The 17441-nt window shown below is 39.0% G+C and overlaps 1 long non-coding RNA gene across 1 annotated transcript in view; it reads right to left on the bottom strand.

The window, feature by feature from the left end:
- Positions 1 to 332: 332 nt before the first annotated feature.
- LOC128653421 (uncharacterized) overlaps positions 333 to 17441 on the bottom strand; it is a 98522-nt gene continuing 81413 nt past the window's right edge. The window contains exon 3 of the long non-coding RNA XR_008401352.1: positions 333 to 346. This is a non-coding gene — a long non-coding RNA (uncharacterized LOC128653421). The remainder of the gene's footprint in view (positions 347 to 17441) is intronic.

The raw sequence follows: 17441 nt of genomic DNA, 5'->3' as shown, positions 1-17441 counted from the left end.
ACAAGCTGCGAGAGCAGACAAAGAGGCCAACAGAGGTTTCACAGGAGCCAAGAGAGGTTACACAAGCGTAGCATAGAGCTGCAGAGGGACATGGCAGCATGATTAAGTGGAATTGTTCAAAACCAGTCGCAGATGATGAGAATTCTGTCTGATATGCAGATGGACAATAGATGGCGGGAACAAAATCAACTCTTGGGTGTGTTGGTTGAGCACTTTACACACCAGCAGGACACTGCCTCCAGCCTATCATCTGTGGCCAGCACTCCAGCAGAAACATCTGAATCTTCACAAACCAGGAGAACAAGGAAATCCACTACAGTCACCTCAGCCCCCTCATCCAAGAAGCCTAAAAAGAAATAAATATTCTTATAGTTCACCATAAATCTTGTCCTCTGTTATTTACCATATAATTGTCATCCACATCCATGTGAGGGGTGTTTTAGTACACTAATATTGTTAAAACATATAATAAGGCCTGTGTGTAAATGGCCCAAAAAAGGTAATATTATCATGTTTATGACATATTCATGTTCTATAAACCACATCACATAGTTGTGTATGAAGGGTACATATAGTAATATTCACTTATAAGATGTAAATCAAGGTTTCTCACATCCAGTAGAAATTGACACATGGCTGGGTATATATATATATATATATATATATATATATATATATAATAATGTATTTACAGAAGGTGTGAACATAAGGTATAAACATCCATTTTCATTCTTCTTAATGATAGTCAATAAATCATAGTGACCTAAACATGAATTAAACAAATGAGATATTTTCAGTAAATAGGGTGGTTAAGGGAAGGGGGGTGGGATGTAGTAGTTTCACTTACATGCAGTGGAAATCCGCAGTATGTAATTCTATGACCAGCTGCAGCAGGGGCAGCACCATGACCAGGGACCTCAGCAGCAACTATAGATTCAGAATGTATAGATGGAATAACAGGGGTTTGTAGGGCTTCCAGCACCCCTTGCGCCGCATGATGCACCCTTTTTTGTGCCCCATGATGCTGCCTCCCTATGGAAAGCAGGGGAAACATGGTGGCTAATGAGGATGTGCATTGGCGGGTTTTTTAGGCTTCATGTTGAGAGGTTGTGCTGTTTGTGATTGGTTTGACACACTTGCAGGGGCAGGAATAATAAATGCTTGGAAGAGGTTTAACTGTTTGAGATCATGCGGCTGATATGTATGTTATTGAGCATGCATTTGTTAGGCCTTCAGAGAGTTACGTTGTTTTTTTAGTCAGTGCAAGGGTTACTGCACCTGCAATTTGTGGCAAGATGAGAATGGAGTAGATTTTCTGAATTCAGCATGCGTAAGTCCTTACGCTGTGTATTGGATACCAAATTGCGCGTCTTTCTATGTCAGTCTATGGGTAAAAAAAATATGGGCAAAGGCTGAAATATACGCGCGTAACTTGTATGCTACGCCGTATATGTAATACCAAAATCGCGCAAAATCTGGCGTCGCCGGCTTTTGCAGGTGACGCTGCATATCGGATCGTGCCCCACGTGCTTCCAGCTTTGTTGCAAAAGTTTGGGGAAGGCCATTTCATGTTTCAGCATGACTGTGCCCCTATTAACAAAGCAACATACATGAAGACATGGTTTGTCGAGTTTGGTGTGGAGGATCTCAAGTGGCCTGCACAGAGCTCTGACCTCAACCCCACTAGACACATTTGAGATTAATTGGCATGATTACTGTAAGTCAGACCTTCTCATCCAACATTAGTCCCTGACCTCACAAATGTTATTTTATAAAGTTGTGAGGTGAGTCAGGAACCGCTCTATACTCACCCGGTGTCGAGTGCTGCAGTGCTCTGGAAGCCACACTGTTTTGGATAATGGAGCCGTCTAGCACGCTAGGAGTGGAGAGACTGCTCATGTGAGGGCCAGGGGCCCTGTTAAGGGAGTTTGGGCTTACCAAAGGCAGCTTTCAGAAGTGACCCTGACATTGTTTCTGGCACCAGGTCTGAATGGGGAGGTGTTAAAAGGTAATTTCAGACTAGGATTCAGGACTTAGTTATTTCACATGTAGACTGAAGCAATCTGGTTCCTGGCATGTCCTCCTGGTTTTGACCTTGGTAAAATTTCAGTCACATGCTACCTTTCTGATACCTTTATAAAGTTATATTACTTACAGATTGATTTACTGGGTAAAGACCCTTGGAACTGCTTTCTGGTTAGAGCTTGCCTACTAGTTTTATCCTGATGCCTAGTTTTGGTTGGTTCTTCTGTGGCTGACCTTTTGCCTTTTTACAGACTATTCTACAGCTTCACAGATAAGAATCTGCAGACCAATCTCTGACCATTTGGTTCCCAACACAAAATCAAGTAATTTTCTAATTTCCTTATAAATCTTTTGATTGAATGGGCACTTCAAAAAGAGAAAATCCTCCCCAGAAGAATTGCAGCTGTTATAGCCACAAAGGGAGGGGAAACTCCATAGTAATGCCCATGGTTTTGGAATGGGATGTCCAAAAAGCTCATATAGGTGTGATGGTCAGGTGTCCACATACTTTAGGCCACATAGTATATATGTTGCTGGGTCAGGTTTTGTGCTCTTCCAGATTACAGGACTGGAAAAATTACAATTTCAGACTTAATTCAAAAATGTTTACTGTCGGGGGGAACTTCCGGGTGGCGGCCATGATAGGTCGCAAGATTATCTACTTCTTCAAACCTTAACACTAATTTGCACACTACCTTCTATCTTACACCCCATAGAATACTGATTCTTGCAAAATATTGTGTGGCAAATGCAGCACTCACGAATACTACCACTTATCCTAGGTTTGACATCAGAACCAGCTCACCGGATTGCTTTGAAGGTTGCGGCCTATTAACTAACCCCCCGGCGGGACACTTATGTGTTCCTGTCGTTAAAAGGCAGTGTTATTCCGCAAGACACTGCAGGACCTTTTTCCTAGCTACATTACCTGCACAGACACTACCACAGAAGTTTAAAATGGAGGCTGTCAAGTTTATCTTGCTGGAAGTACGCGGTCTGCTTGACAACTACCAAGTTGAGTTTGACAAGAAGCTACGCATGGCATTTACTTACACTGGCGATTGTACTTCTACACAGCTTGCTCATGTGGAGCACACTCAGCTATCTGGCATGGAGGAGGACATAACGCTGGCTGAACAGGCACCGTACAGTGCTACTAATGCTCAATGGGACCCTGAGATAGCTCTAGTAGAACATGAAGAGAGGGGGAACAAAGTTAATCACAAGTCCTTCAGAAGCAGGGTGGAGAGATCTACTGTCTTACCGATGGCTTGCGACTGCTGGATGGAGACAAGCCTACCCACTCCCTCTCCTAAACAGGTACTTGTAGCGGCTGCTGCAAATGAGAGCGAAGAAAAAGCTGCTCCCCAAACTGCAGGCAAACAACTATCAACGTTAGCCACGACGGAGTCTAAGACAGCTCTAATCAGTAAGCGGCTTTTAACAGATGCAGTGTACATCGTGCAGCTAGATGCTGCTCTGCTATATGTGGACTCTGGGACCCGGTCTCTGGGCTTTGCAAGTGCACTATATTATTGGACGATGATGTCTGAGGGTGAGAGTGTTTGGAGCACTTTATGACTTACCAAAACCCACTACACCCCACTATGGTCTGTGCCGGAAGATCACCTTGGTACTTCGCATTGGAGTGGGTTAGATTTGCTGTAGTGTGAGGTGGAGGCCACTGAGCCTGCTTGCTATTTTCCAATGTGACTTTGCTTTCACCCGCATGACAAACAGACCTTGTAGTTTGCCTAAACATGCAGACCTAATCTGAAGTTTGATAGCTATGTTTTAACAAGTTGTGTTCATTTCCCTGTTAACCCATTGTTGATGGCCTGGTTAGTTGATTGCTGTTTCTTACCCACAGCATTATAGGAGATTAATGTTGGGTCATCTTTGATGATAGCTATATATAAAGTGGTTTTTGCACTATAGTATTCTACAGATCAGCTTTAATCTAGCTGGGAAAGACCACTTTTACGTACCCTTTATTCTATACTAGCCTGATCCAAGCATGCACTACCACTAGATAGTTTATGTGACCTCTAGTAATATATAGAATATAGTGAATTTAGCATTCCCTGAGATGGCAGGTTTCTGTCTCACCCTATATTGTAAAGGTTCCCATTTAGAGGCTTCATTAATATCTCAACAAGTGGTCCTCACTCTCCCCTTATCTTTAAACACTTAACGTGCAATTTATTTATTTTATAAGTTTACTTGTAAACAACCATGTACAATTATCTATGTACCCCCTTGATTTATAACTACAGTTTGTATTATATTGTCTCATATGTGGTCACCATATGCCAACTCAATATTTTTTTCTGTTTTCCTTTTATCACTCATAATGTTCTGTATTATCCCCAATTAACTCTGCTATTTTCTCATAAGGTAGTTGCCCAGGGTCGGCGGCCGAGACAGCTGGACTTATCTTGTTTATCCTCCCCCGGATGTATATAGCGGTTAAAAGATAGTGGAAATATGAGTAAATCTATACTTTTTGAGGAGAAACATATTTGCCCCTCTATTTATTATAAGTTTATTCTAATTTATATTATATTTTCAATGATGGGGCACTGGGCACCAGCGAACCACTAGATACAGGGGTTGCTAGGCTTAGAATTAATACAACTCACAAGGTTGTATATTAAACTGAAAAATAGAGATGGGCCCAGCACTCACCATCCAATTTGGGGTGCACGCTACAGGGGTTTCTGCACTAACCCCCGAAGTAGACAAATTGTAGAAAAGAGCAGCAGCACCACACTTTATGAACTTTTAACTGCTTTTAATGATGAAACATACAGGAAAGCAACAACGTTTCGGTCATCAACTGACCTTAATCATGTTGTATACAAAAGTAACTAAACACACTACTTAAATAGCTATATGGGGAGGGGTCACAGATACCTGTGTGGGTGTGAACCCATATAGTTAACAAATTACTGCAATCTGTGAACAGTAATATTGCAGAAATGAAGAAGGTCATTGAGGCACGAAAACGCCAAAAGTTCCAGAGGGACGAAGATGACTACCGCAGTGGTATGGTGTATCGATGGGCAACGGATCCCAATTACGATGATAGGAGGCGACAAGGGTCGACCAATTGGAGACGGCAACGTCGGATGCGCGACACAGGCGCATCTTCTACGTCATCCACAAGCGACACGTCGGGGGACTCCAAAGGAGACGCAGGGGCGGTCGGAAGCACCGCCGGAAAAACAATGGATACCAAAACGAAAGAAGCCAGGCCACAGAGGACGGCACGGAACAAGAACAAGCAGAACTGATGGTGAATATTTCCAAACATACTCTAACAGACATAGAGAAACAGGTAGTCAACAAAGGACTGTCATTCTGTCCCATACCGAAATGTGACTTTTTTCAGCTACAAAGAGAATTACATACTTTATTCCGCAATATTAAACTAAAGGCATATTTTGGACAATTACAGGGTGTTCAAGGACATAATACTAATGCGGACTTTGAGTATGGTAATAAACCTTTGTCTCTCAAAAATTTGGGTCTTAGATGTAAAAGTAATTTTAATCCTCAGGTGCATAACAACAGCATAGAAACTTTTATACAGCTAGTTCTGAGGGATATAGATGTACTTAAACAAAAACAGCTAGTCACAGATAGGGACAGGAAAACCCTACAGAGTAATTTCTCTAGATCTGAAAACGATGCACTATTAAGTTTGAAAAACAATAGTGAGATTATTTGCAAGCCAGCAGATAAGGGCGGAGCCACCGTCATTCTTGATAAGAAATACTATATTCAAGAGATTAGGGGCCAATTACAAGATAACACTGTGTATAAATTACTAGACAGAGACCCAACATTTGAGGTACAACGTGAGTTGGCTAAATATATTAATAAAGCAATGTGTAATGGGGTGATAACTGAAAAAGAACAAAAATTTCTGTTGATTGAAGAATTTGTTACACCTGTATTTTATACATTACCCAAAATACACAAGAACAGAGAGGCCCCCCCTGGCCGTCTAATTGTTGCCAGTACTAACTCGATCATGACAAATGTATCCAAATACCTTGACAAACTACTTAGACCATTAGCTATGGAATCTATGTCCTATATTAAGGACACAGGTGACTTCCTTGTGAAATTAGAGGAATTAAGTGTGTCAAGTGAGAAATTTATCCTTTTTACCCTTGATGTGAATAGTCTTTACACATCCATTACACATACAAGTGGCTTAGGGGCTATTGGACAGGCTATTCAGAGTAATGATAGATTTTCTAACATTCATTGTGAATTTATTTTAGGATTATTACAACTCATCCTCTACTGCAATTTTTTCCTTTTTCAGGATCAATTTTACCTACAATGTCAAGGTACCGCTATGGGGTCATATGTCGCCCCCACATATGCCAACATCTTTATGAATGTATATGAGGAGAGATTTGTATACACTAACCAGTTGTTTCAACAATATGGACTATGTTGGTTCAGATATATCGATGATGTGTTTGGCATATGGGGGGGCGACATTGACTCCCTACAGGAATTTGTGGCTGATTTGAACGTGTCTACTAGACACATCAAATTTAAGTTGACCTTCAGTGAAGAGTCAGTGGCTTTTCTAGATACTAAGGTAATCAAAGATGGGAGGACATTAAAAATTGACCTATATAGGAAAGAGAGTGACAGAAATAGTCTTCTGAGGTACGAAAGTGCCCACCCCCCTCATTTGATTAATAGCCTTCCTAGAAGCCAACTCCTGAGGGTCAAGAAAATTGTCTCAGATGACAGTATAGCACATACTAGATTACTTGAAATGGGTAAACTGTTTATTGAGAGAGGTTTTCCCAAACAACTTATCCAGAAACAGATAGAAGAAGTCAGTGAAATTCCTAGACATTCTATCCTGAGAGGCAATACAATGAGGCAGAAAAAAGATAATAAACGTATGGTCTTTGTCTCACAATTCAACCCACTTAGCAAAAATATTAACAACATTATTAGGAAACACTGGTCTGTTATTAAAGATCTTAACCCTCAAATTAAAGAATTTGAATTACCACCTATGCCAGCTTATAGAAAGTGTAAAAACCTAAGGGATAAACTAGTAAGAGCAGATTTAGGCTCTGGTAAAAAACAGACACAAACATATATATCTAAACCAAAATTCGGTTGTTTCCCATGCCTAGGGTGTTGTAATTGCAATAATGTAATTAGAGGTGACTATTTCCTACATCCCCTGACCGGTAAGAAATATAAAATCCCTGGTTACTTTACATGTAACTCAGAGTATGTGATTTATTTAATCAAATGTCCATGCTCAAAGATTTATATAGGTGAGTCTACACGTAGGATAAGGGATAGGATTGTTGAACACAAATCCAATATAAGATGTGGGAATAGGGACGCTTCAGTCTCTAACCATTTCTTACAGGCAGGCCACACTATCTCCCAATTGAGATTCCAGGTCATAGAACAGATTAAGAGGCCTAGGAGAGGTGGAGACAGGCAATCTATTCTCAAAAGCAGAGAGACATTTTGGATTTATACATTACAAACTCTTGCCCCTCTAGGAATGAATAAGGAAATAGACTGGCAAGTAACACTGTGAATATACTACATTAAGGTGTTATCTGGATATATTGTTATAAGTGTGGTAACTATGCACATACTTTGTTTTTGTAATATTTGCTTTTTGAGAAGTCAGAATATCTTAAATTGATATTTGTATAATATATATATATTTATATCTTGTCTTATAGGTCACTATAGAAGCTTAAAATGAAGTACCTCTATCCACTAGTGGGAGCTTGAGAACAATATTATGTTTGATATATGAAAGTGTTAACTATATGGGTTCACACCCACACAGGTATCTGTGACCCCTCCCCATATAGCTATTTAAGTAGTGTGTTTAGTTACTTTTGTATACAACATGATTAAGGTCAGTTGATGACCGAAACGTCGTTGCTTTCCTGTATGTTTCATCATTAAAAGCAGTTAAAAGTTCATAAAGTGTGGTGCTGCTGCTCTTTTCTACAATTTATATATTAAACTGCACATCATATGGTTGCTGCTTACCTACACTACACACAGATTATTACATTCTTAGGGGAGCTCTAACTCAGAACAGCATGTCACTTACACTTAGCACTTCTAGCCCCCACCTTAATGATCACCCAGTGAGTCTCTCACACCCGAGTATTAGAATTAGGTTTGCAACCCATTGAGTTACATGACTAGCCTATAAGAATGTGGTATTAGATCCCCCTATATTTCAGAACTCATCATAAGCTAGATATCCATACTACTTTTTTATTAGACAGCCTTATACAGCAGTCTCCTATTTTTTTCCTAGCAGGGGTTTGTGTTCTTTCAATTTAACAATAAAGGTATAAAACTCAAAATAGAGGTTTACCAGTTGGGACCCAAAAGTGGTCCCCTATTATTTATGATTGTCTTCTGTAGCTCCTTGTCCTATGTAACACAGTGAGGCCCAAAAGTGGCCTCTGGTGTCATTTAGAAGGCATACCATCATATAAATAAGCTTGATATGTACTGATCTCATCCAAAGAATGCCATATAGCTATTTTTTGTATATTATGGTTCTATTACTTCTGACTGTATTACTTGAAACAATTGTATTGAAAGGCATTGATTCTGTATTTTGAACTAAACCTCAATAAAAATTATTAAAAAAAAAACATAATTTATGTAAGAACTTACCTGATAAATTCATTTCTTTCATATTAGCAAGAGTCCATGAGCTAGTGACGTATGGGATATACATTCCTACCAGGAGGGGCAAAGTTTCCCAAACCTCAAAATGCCTATAAATACACCCCTCACCACACCCACAATTCAGTTTAACGAATAGCCAAGAAGTGGGGTGATAAAAAAGTGCGAAAGCATATAAAATAAGGAATTGGAATAATTGTGCTTTATACAAAAATCATAACCACCCCAAAAAAAAGGGCGGGCCTCATGGACTCTTGCTAATATGAAAGAAATGAATTTATCAGGTAAGTTCTTACATAAATTATGTTTTCTTTCATGTAATTAGCAAGAGTCCATGAGCTAGTGACGTATGGGATAATGATTACCCAAGATGTGGATCTTTCCACGCAAGAGTCACTAGAGAGGGAGGGATAAAATAAAGACAGCCAATTCCTGCTGAAAATAATCCACACCCAAAATAAAGTTTAATGAAAAACATAAGCAGAAGATTCAAACTGAAACCGCTGCCTGAAGTACTTTTCTACCAAAAACTGCTTCAGAAGAAGAAAATACATCAAAATGGTAGAATTTAGTAAAAGTATGCAAAGAGGACCAAGTTGCTGCTTTGCAAATCTGATCAATCGAAGCTTCATTCCTAAATGCCCAGGAAGTAGAAACTGACCTAGTAGAATGAGCTGTAATCCTTTGAGGCGGAGTTTTACCCGACTCAACATAGGCAAGATGAATTAAAGATTTCAACCAAGATGCCAAAGAAATGGCAGAAGCTTTCTGGCCTTTTCTAGAACCGGAAAAGATAACAAATAAACTAGAAGTCTTTCGGAAAGACTTAGTAGCTTCAACATAATATTTCAAAGCTCTAACAACATCCAAAGAATGCAATGATTTCTCCTTAGAATTCTTAGGATTAGGACATAATGAAGGAACCACAATTTCTCTACTAATGTTGTTAGAATTCACAACTTTAGGTAAAAATTCAAAAGAAGTTCGCAACACTGCCTTATCCTGATGAAAAATCAGAAAAGGAGACTCACAAGAAAGAGCAGATAATTCAGAAACTCTTCAGGCAGAAGAGATTGCCAAAAGGAACAAAACTTTCCAAGAAAGTAATTTAATGTCCAATGAATGCATAGGTTCAAACGGAGGAGCTTGAAGAGCCCCCAGAACCAAATTCAAACTCCAAGGAGGAGAAATTGACTTAATGACAGGTTTTATACGAACCAAAGCTTGTACAAAACAATGAATATCAGGAAGATTAGCAATCTTTCTGTGAAAAAGAACAGAAAGAGCAGAGATTTGTCCTTTCAAAGAACTTGCGGATAAACCTTTATCTAAACCATCCTGAAGAAACTGTAAAATTCTCGGAATTCTAAAAGAATGCCAAGAAAAATGATGAGAAAGACACCAAGAAATATAAGTCTTCCAGACCCTATAATATATCTCTCTGGATACAGATTTACGAGCCTGCGAGCCTGTAACATAGTATTAATCACAGAGTCAGAGAAACCTCTTTGACCAAGAATCAAGCGTTCAATCTCCATACCTTTAAATTTAAGGATTTGAGATCCTGATGGAAAAAAGGACCTTGCGACAGAAGGTCTGGTCGTAGCGGAAGAGTCCACGGATGGCAAGAGGCCATCCGGACAAGATCCGCATACCAAAACCTGTGAGGCCATGCCGGAGCTACCAGCAGAACAAACGAGCATTCCTTCAGAATCTTGGAGATTACTCTTGGAAGAAGAACTAGAGGCGGAAAGATATAAGCAGGATGATACTTCCAAGGAAGTGATAATGCATCCACTGCTTCCGCCTGAGGATCCCGGGATCTGGACAGATACCTGGGAAGTTTCTTGTTTAGATGAGACGCCATCAGATCTATTTCTGGAAGCTCCCACATTTGAACAATCTGAAGAAATACCTCTGGGTGAAGAGACCATTCGCCCGGATGCAACGTTTGGCGACTGAGATAATCCGCTTCCCAATTGTCTATACCTGGGATATGAACCGCAGATATTAGACAGGAGCTGGATTCCGCCCAAACCAGAATTCGAGATACTTCTTTCATAGCCAGAGGACTGTGAGTCCCTCCTTGATGATTGATGTATGCCACAGTAGTGACATTGTCTGTCTGAAAACAAATGAACGATTCTCTCTTCAGAAGAGGCCAAGACTGAAGAGCTCTGAAAATTGCACGGAGTTCCAAAATATTGATCGGTAATCTCACCTCCTGAGATTCCCAAACTCCTTGTGCCGTCAGAGATCCCCACACAGCTCCCCAACCTGTGATACTTGCATCTGTTGAAATTACAGTCCAGGTCGGAAGCACAAAAGAAGCCCCCTGAATTAAACGATGGTGATCTGTCCACCACGTTAGAGAGTGTCGTACAATCGGTTTTAAAGATATTAATTGAGATATCTTTGTGTAATCCTTGCACCATTGATTCAGCATACAGAGCTGAAGAGGTCGCATGTGAAAACGAGCAAAGGGGATCGCGTCCGATGCAGCAGTCATAAGACCTAGAATTTCCATGCATAAGGCTACCGAAGGGAATGATTGTGACTGAAGGTTTCGACAAGCTGAAATCAATTTTAGACGTCTCTTGTCTGTTAAAGACAGAGTCATGGACACTGAATCCATCTGGAAACCCAGAAAGGTTACCCTTGTCTGAGGAATCAATGAACTTTTTGGTGAATTGATCCTCCAACCATGATCTTGAAGAAACAACACAAGTCGATTCGTATGAGATTCTGCTAAATGTAAAGACTGAGCAAGTACCAAGATATCGTCCAAATAAGGAAATACCACAATACCCTGTTCTCTGATTACAGACAGAAGGGCACCGAGAACCTTTGTAAAAATTCTTGGAGCTGTAGCTAGGCCAAACGGCAGAGCCACAAACTGGTAATGCTTGTCCAGAAAAGAGAATCTCAGGAACTGATAATGATCTGGATGAATCGGAATATGCAGATATGCATCCTGTAAATCTATTGTGGACATATAATGCCCTTGCTGAACAAAAGGCAAGATAGTCCTTACAGTTACCATTTTGAACGTTGGTATCCTTACATAACGATTCAATATTTTTAGATCCAGAACTGGTCTGAAGGAATTCTCCTTCTTTGGTACAATGAAGAGATTTGAATAAAACCCCATCCCCTGTTCCAGAACTGGAACTGGCATAATTACTCCAGCCAACTCTAGATCTGAAACACAATTCAGAAATGCTTGAGCTTTCACTGGATTTACTGGGACACGGGAAAGAAAAAATCTCTTTGCAGGAGGTCTCATCTTGAAACCAATTCTGTACCCTTCTGAAACAATGTTCTGAATCCAAAGATTGTGAACAGAATTGATCCAAATTTCTTTGAAAAAACGTAACCTGCCCCCTACCAGCTGAGCTGGAATGAGGGCCGCACCTTCATGTGGACTTAGAAGCAGGCTTTGCCTTTCTAGAAGGCTTGGATTTATTCCAGACTGGAGATGGTTTCCAAACTGAAACTGCTCCTGAGGATGAAGGATCAGGCTTTTGTTCTTTGTTGAAACGAAAGGAACGAAAACGATTATTAGCCCTGTTTTTACCCTTAGATTTTTTATCCTGTGGTAAAAAAGTTCCTTTCCCACCAGTAACAGTTGAGATAATAGAATCCAACTGAGAACCAAATAATTTGTTACCCTGGAAAGAAATGGAAAGTAGAGTTGATTTAGAAGCCATATCAGCATTCCAAGTTTTAAGCCATAAAGCTCTTCTAGCTAAAATAGCTAGAGACATAAACCTGACATCAACTCTGATAATATCAAAAATGGCATCACAGATAAAATTATTAGCATGCTGAAGAAGAATAATAATATTATGAGAATCATGATCTGTTACTTGTTGCGCTAAAGTCTGCAACCAAAAAGTTGAAGCTGCAGCAACATCAGCCAATGATATAGCAGGTCTAAGAAGATTACCTGAACACAGATAAGCTTTTCTTAGAAAGGATTCCATTTTCCTATCTAAAGGATCTTTAAACGAAGTACCATCTGACGTAGGAATAGTAGTACGTTTAGCAAGGGTAGAAATAGCCCCATCGACTTTAGGGATTTTGTCCCAAAATTCTAATCTGTCAGACGGCACAGGATATAATTGCTTAAAACGCTTAGAAGGAGTAAATGAATTACCCAATTTATCCCATTCTCTGGAAATTACTTCAGAAATAGCATTAGGAACAGGAAAAACTTCTGGAATAACCACAGGAGATTTAAATACCTTATCTAAACGTTTAGAATTAGTATCAAGAGGACCAGAATCCTCTATTTCTAAAGCAATTAGTACTTCTTTAAGTAAAGAACGAATAAATTCCATTTTAAATAAATATGAAGATTTATCAGCATCAATCTCTGAGACAGAATCCTCTGAACCAGAAGAGTCATCAGAATCAGAATGATGATGTTCATTTAAAAATTCATCTGTAGAGAGAGAAGTTTTAAAAGATTTTTTATGTTTACTAGAAGGAGAAATAACAGACATAGCCTTCTTGATGGATTCAGAAACAAAATCTCTTATGTTATCAGGAACATTCTGCACCTTAGATGTTGAAGGAACTGCAACAGGCAATGGTACATTACTAGAAGGAGAAATAACAGACATAGCCTTCTTGATGGATTCAGAAACAAAATCTCTTATGTTATCAGGAACATTCTGCACCTTAGATGTTGAAGGAACTGCAACAGGCAATGGTACATTACTAAAGGAAATATTATCTGCTTTAACAAGTTTGTCATGACAATTAATACAAACAACAGCCGGAGGAATAGCTACCAAAAGTTTACAGCAGATACACTTAGCTTTGGTAGTTCCAGCACTAGACAGCGATTTTCCTGAAGTATCTTCTGACTCAGATGCAACGTGAGACATCTTGCAATATGTAAGAGAAAAAACAACATATAAAGCAAAATTGATCAAATTCCTTAAATGACAGTTTCAGGAATGGGAAAAATGCCAATAAACAAGCTTCTAGTAACCAGAAGCAAAGAAAAAATGAGACTGAAATAATGTGGAGACAAAAGCGACGCCCATATTTTTTGGCGCCAAATAAGACGCCCACATTATTTGGCGCCTAAATGCTTTTTGGCGCCAAAAATGACGCCACATCCGGAACGCCAACATTTTTGGCGCAAAAGGACGTCAAAAAATGACGCAACTTCCGGCGACACGTATGACGCCGGAAACAAAAAAGATTTTTTGCGCCAAAAAAGTCCGCGCCAAGAATGACGCAATAAAATGAAGCATTTTCAGCCCCCGCGAGCCTAACAGCCCACAGGGAAAAAAGAGTCAAATTTTAAGGTAAGAAAAAAATTGATTCAAATGCATTATCCCAAATATGAAACTGACTGTCTGAAAATAAGGAATGTTGAACATCCTGAGTCAAGGCAAATAAATGTTTGAATACATATATTTAGAACTTTATAAATAAAGTGCCCAACCATAGCTTAGAGTGTCACAGAAAATAAGATTTACTTACCCCAGGACACTCATCTACATGTTTGTAGAAACCCAAACCAGTACTGAAACGAAAATCAGTAGAGGTAATGGTATATAAATAAGAGTATATCGTCGATCTGAAAAGGGAGGTAAGAGATGAATCTCTACGACCGATAACAGAGAACCTATGAAATAGATCCCGTAGAAGGAGATCACTGCATTCAAATAGGCAATACTCTCCTCACATCCCTCTGACATTCACTGCACGCTGAGAGGAAAACCGGGCTCCAACTTGCTGCGGAGCGCATATCAACGTAGAATCTAGCACAAACTTACTTCACCACCTCCATAGGAGGCAAAGTTTGTAAAACTGAATTGTGGGTGTGGTGAGGGGTGTATTTATAGGCATTTTGAGGTTTGGGAAACTTTGCCCCTCCTGGTAGGAATGTATATCCCATACGTCACTAGCTTATGGACTCTTGCTAATTACATGAAAGAAAAAATGTTTACTGTCCCTTTAATTAACAATTTTTACCCACTGAAAAAATGAGAGCAGAATGCTTCACATGCAACACAATATACCTTTGCATGGCCAACTGTGGGTTCATTTAGCAGAGAAGCCTCTATCTGTGTGTGAAGCTGGTTGCAATGTCAGTCCACTAGTTTGCAGAGGTGTATGTGTATGTTAGCAATATTTGTGTATTAACACATTGCTTGGAAAAGGCGGCCACAACAAATTGCTATGTAGTACATTAAAGCTCTTTCTGTCGTCCAAAGGAATGATGTAGCAGATGAGTGGGTGAATGTACTTGGTTGGTTATGAGCGTGGATGATTTTCCTGTGTTAACCTATTGTTTGCTTAAGAGAGCAGTTCAATGTTATGGACTGCAAATCTCTCTGTAGACAAAGCATTTATTTAGCAGGGTTTGTGTGTTTGTTTGAACTCACTTTTAAAGAAGAGGGATAGATGATTACAGCCTTCTAGTATGAATTACTAGAACACAGAGTAATGCAGAAAAACAGAAAAAACAGAGGCAATTATAATATACAAGCCATTTTGTACTGTTCTGATGAATAGCTGTTTACATTGATGCATTATGTCACTATATATATATATATATATATATATATATATATATATATATATATATATATATACAGGTAGCCCTCAGTTTACGCCGGGGTTAGGTTCCAGAAGGAATGGTTGTAAATTGAAACCGTTGTAAATTGAAACCCAGTTTATAATGTAAGTCAATGGGAAGTGAGGGAGATAGATTCCAGGTCCCTCTCAAAATTGTCATAAGTAACACCTAATACATTATTTTTAAAGCTTTGAAATGAGGACTTTAAATGCTAAACAGCATTATAAACCTAATAAAATAACCACACAACACAGAATATATAATTAAAGTAAGTTAAATGAACAAAAACATTTGCTAAACAGCATTATAAACCTAATAAAATAATCACACAACACAGACTTCACTTGCATTTTTCTGCAAACAGTTCTTTCGATGCATTCCAATCTGGACTGATTTATAGACAGGAAGATCTTGTTCCTTTGAAATCTGCTCGATAGCTCAGGTCTGGTTAAACTGATTAATTTCAGCTTGCTTGGCTTTGCTGCAACACAAGCTGACAGCTCCACCTATTGGCTATTTTAATCAATGCACTGCTTCTCAATGCTTTTCAATAGCAGTCACATGACTGGAAAAAAAGGTTGTTATTCTGAAACGGTTCAAATTGAACTGTTGTAAATCGAGGGCCACCTGTATATATATTATATATTGTTTCAGTGTGAAATATATGCATGATTTTTTTAAATTCATTCTGATTTTAGCTTCATATGAAAGATCAATGTTTTATTGTGTGTAAATATACTGTATATATAAACTGAATATAAATCTTTATACTTGGTCATTTGTGACAGAAGTCCTCTCCTTTTTTCCTAAGATATTGCCAGAGGGGCATATTTATCAAGCTCTGTATGGAGCTTGAGGCCTCTTGTTTCTGGCGAGTTATCAAGAAGTTATGAAACTGCGGTCTAAAGACCGCTGCTCCATAACTTGTCCACCTGCTCTGAGTCGGGGGACAGAAATCAACCCAATCGAATTTGATTGGGTTGATTGGCACCCCCTGCTAGTGGCCAATTGGCCGCGAATCTGCAGGGGGTGGCATTGCAAGAACTGCTGGTGCAATGATAAAAGTCGACAGCGTATGCTGTCGGCATTTATCAATGGGCAGCGATGGGCAGCGGACATGATATGCTACTTTGTATCATGTCCGCTCGCACATTATTAAATATGCCCCAAAGGCTGTATTGTCCTAGCCATTATGGTACATGGCAAGCACATCCTGCATGTCGACTGGAGGAAACTTTAGCTGAAACATGATCTGTTAAAGGGATAGTAAAGCCCAAATTAAACTTTCATGAATCAGATAGGGCATGTAATTTTAAACAACTTTCTAATTTACTTTTATCATCAAATTTGCTTTGTTCTCTTGGTATTCTTAGTTGAAAGCTAACACTAAGTAAGTTTATTTGCTAATTTCTAAGCCCTTGAAGACCGCCTCTTATCTGAATGCATTTGACAGTTTTTCACAGATAGAGGGCATTAGTTCATGTGTTTCATACAGATAACAATGTGCTCAAACACATGGAGTTATTTATGAGTCAGCACTAATTGCCTGAAATACAAGTCTGTCAAAAGATCTGAGATAAGGAGGCAGTCAGCAGAAGCTTAGATGCAAGGTAATTACAGAGGTAAAAAGTATATTAATATAACGTATCGGTTATGCAAAACTGGAGAATGGTAAATAAAGGGATTATCTATCTTTTTAAACAATAAAATTTTTGGTGTTTACTACCTCTAAGTTTTATTATTATATAAGAGACAAATAATAAGAAAAAAAAATACAAACTATTCTCAAACCTAACTTGGTGCAGAGTCCTCAAACATTTCAGTCATCTGAAAGATTATTTTTTTTCTATGATAACTTTGTGTGTACAAATGTGGGAATATTTCAAGATTCAGTATATACAATTTGCATTTTGAATACTGAATATTTCACACCTTGCCTGTTACATCTAGATAATTACATGCAACATGTGAAGCCTGTTACACACAGAGGTCATTCATTTAAACCCTTGTGAGCTAAGTATAATATATCATGCAATGCTTTTACCATGTTTGAGCTATTAACCTTTTAACGCCGTTATGCCGT

This window comes from Bombina bombina, chromosome 3 (genome assembly GCF_027579735.1).
Source record: "Bombina bombina isolate aBomBom1 chromosome 3, aBomBom1.pri, whole genome shotgun sequence".
Lineage (NCBI taxonomy): Eukaryota > Metazoa > Chordata > Amphibia > Anura > Bombinatoridae > Bombina > Bombina bombina.
The sequence above is the reverse complement of the archived record's forward strand: the minus strand, read 5'-3'. Positions and strand labels throughout refer to the sequence as shown.